General features: G+C 36.9%; 1 long non-coding RNA gene across 1 annotated transcript; it reads right to left on the reverse strand.

The window, feature by feature from the left end:
- Positions 1 to 696: 696 nt before the first annotated feature.
- Positions 697 to 2,800, reverse strand: LOC111096514. The gene is made up of 3 exons (XR_005360414.1): positions 2,591 to 2,800; positions 1,165 to 1,347; positions 697 to 949 (listed from the first exon to the last, which is right to left on the reverse strand). It is a non-coding gene; the product is annotated as an uncharacterized LOC111096514 (long non-coding RNA).
- Positions 2,801 to 3,278: the final 478 nt, after the last annotated feature.

A 3,278-nucleotide genomic window follows, 5' to 3' on the forward strand; every position in this document is an offset into this window, starting at 1 on the left:
AGAGTTACATGTCTTCTGAGAATCCAGAAAATTGCTCTCTGTTCTCTGTTTCCAGATTGCTTCTAAAAATGTTAAGGAGGAACAGTTCCAGTTTTCCCTTGGAGAACCTCTGTATATAGTTGACCCTTGAATAACATGGGTTTGAACTTATACATGAATTTTTTTTACAATACAGTTCTATAAATGTATTTTCTCTTCCTTATTATTTTCTTCATAACTATTTTCTCTAGTTTACTTTCTTGTAAGAATACATTATATAATACATAAAACAGAAAATATGTTAATCAGCTGTCTATGTTATCAGGAAGGCTCTGGTCAACAGTTGGCTATTAGTAGTTAAGTTTTGGGACAATCAAAAGTTTTGCATGGATTTTTGACTCGACCAGATCAGCATCCCTAACCCCTGCATTGTTCAGGGGTTGACTATATACCCTTTTTAAATTAGGGCATATTTCTGCCTCAAGTTGTGATCTTCAGACCAGTTTATCAATTCACACATTTTAAAGCATTTAGTTAACAAGTATTTATTTATCAGGCAGCTTTCTCAGTGGTGAAGATGCATTAATGAATATATCAAAAACATGGTGAAGATCTTGCCTTTGTTGAACTTACAGATTAATGAGGAAGAAAGACACAGTAAAATATTACCCCTGATAGGAGAATAACAGCCTTACAGCATCCATACGGTCAATTCCTTGTATAAGGTCAAATCCTTATAACAAATGGAAATGTCTATAAAACTTCCTGATGGTTCTCCTCTGATTGAACCCTGACTGATAGAAGAATTGAGCAGGTTTCCATAGGTGTTCCTACCTGAAGTTGGCAGAGAAACAAGGCAGGTAGTGAGAGGCACACAGGGAGAAAGTTTGCTCCTGCGCCGAACTGGCTGAAGCAGACCTTGGACAGGTGGCCATAGAGGTGGCTGGAATGAGAGGTGAGGCTGGAGGATCTGAAATAGTGCACAAAAGATGTCTGATACAGCATTCCATAAATAAGAGTGTTTATTGGATGCTCAGGAAATGCCAATGCAGTTAGGGGAGGAGAAAACAAGGGGGAAAATTTATGATTCTCTATCCCTACAGAACACTGTCCCCAAATAAATGGCATCACTCTTGCTATGGTAATTGTAACATTCCCTTTTTATCATTAAAGCTTGTTTCTTACCTTGGTCTAGGATGATTTCAGCTTTCAATTGAATATCCACATTTGGTAAGTAGGCTGATGCTTCTGCTGCTGTAAAAAGTGCAACTTGCAGCCATAAAGTCAGAAAGAATTGTGAATGTTCTTCATTGGGTGGTGTGAAGCACTGAAGCCATAAAGTCAACATCATGTGTCCTTTGGGAGTCTCTAAAAATAGGACAGCATCTTCACGTTTGAACAGCTTCCTAGCACTTCTGTCCTAAATGCAAGTTTTGACATTGTTCTTATCTTACAACTTTTACCTCTTTCCCTTTCGTAACTCATCTTTATCAAGAGGAAGAAATTATTGCCACTGTAACAACAATGTGACAAAAAAAAAAAAAAAGGTGGCCTAGGCTTAGTACATATTCACACCATATGTGCAATGTTTGCAAATTTCCTGCTACGTGTTGCCTGAATATAAATGTTTACAACATAAATCTATGCCTATTTTAAACAACTATTTTTTGTACTAATTAATAGAAACTAGGCAATTAGGGTTTTCATCAACTAACTTTGTGTCTTTGGGTAAATAATGTAAACTCTCTGGGCTTCAGCTTCTTTTTTTTTTTTTTTACACATAAGGCATTCTGGTTAAATAAATTTTCTTCTCTTTAAAAAAGTTCATTCTTTAGGCTTTCATTTTGCAATGAAACTTCCAATCAAGAAAGTAGTTCAAAAAGTGTCAGGAAAAGTAACATTATATCACTATTATTATTACTCAGTTTCAAATTCCATTGATATTAACAGTTTAATTGAATGGCAGTTTGTGAATGAAGTTGTTTATTCTCTTAAAACAGGAAAAAGTAACACCCAAATCCTTATTATACTGGAACAAATTGCTTTTAGATTTTTATCACTTAAAAGTGGCAGAAAAAATTCCCCTTTGGATTGTCTAAATGAAATGAAACAATTCACCTTAATAGTAATAAGTCAACGAAGTGAAGCTTCCACACATCAAATTCCTTAAAGGGTATGTTGAAAGAAAGATCAAAATCTTTTTAAAATCCTTGTAGCCTCAAAAGCTCCCATTTTTCTTGGGAAGTTCCCCTGATTCATGGAATTCAAAAAAATCTAAAGATTCAGATCTGATGAAAACTGAAAGAAAACGCCCTGATCTTGTGTTTATCAACATTTTAAAAGAACAAAGTTTAAAATCTTAGTGAGTGAGTTGGTCCGGATATGAGACATTCTGAGACCATCTTCTTTGACCTGATTCTTATCAGATATAAAAATAAATCCAACCTAGCAGCCAGGAAGAGCTACATTTTTCTGCAGAAAAATAAAATGAATCAAACTCCCTGACAATAATGAAACAAAAGAATGAGAAGTAAGGAAGGTAAGGAGGAGGAAAATGAGCTTCTAAATCTTGGAAATAAGAAAAAGAAATTTACTACCCAAGCTATATTACCTGTGACTGTCCGCACCACTGCCACATGGCCATTTCTTGTGCGTCAATTCCTGGTGTTCCGATGGCTATTTTACACACATAGCACTCTATGTGCGTGAGTGGATAGCTCAGCTTGAAACTAAGAGCATCCACTTATGTAGTGCAGCTGTTCTGAATAGATTCAGGCAAATCTATTTTCATGAAGGTGCTGAAGATCCTCCTGGAAAACAACTTATCCTAAGGAAAGACAGAGCCAGATGTTATGTGCCGAACCCAACACCAGGCTTGGTTATCAAAAACAGGAGAGGGGAGAGATTCTGAGTTTACTCACACCTCAAAAGACTCCTGTGTCACTTAGATTTCTGTCTTGCCCGTGGACCCTTTCTGGGTCAGGGGAGAGAGCCAGGTGAGAGTACAGTAGAGTATGCACAGAAAGAGCATTTCCACTAAAGCTCAGCAAAATGTTGGTAGTCCTCTGTACAGGGTAATGTGAATTGGGAAAAGAGGCATGCCCCTACTTAGCATAATCCAACGAATAGTTTTAGCACATCGAGGGAGAAATGCACAGCAAGTGACAATAGCCCTCTGGTGACATGTAGTAGATGCTTTAGAAGTAGCAGAGGGATCTGTTGGATGTCCCATGATAACTGACTGGATATGTTCATTAGCACTCTTAGAAATTCACTATTACTTCCAGAAAGTTTGTAGG

This window comes from Canis lupus, chromosome 6, assembly GCF_011100685.1.
Source record: "Canis lupus familiaris isolate Mischka breed German Shepherd chromosome 6, alternate assembly UU_Cfam_GSD_1.0, whole genome shotgun sequence".
NCBI lineage: Eukaryota > Metazoa > Chordata > Mammalia > Carnivora > Canidae > Canis > Canis lupus.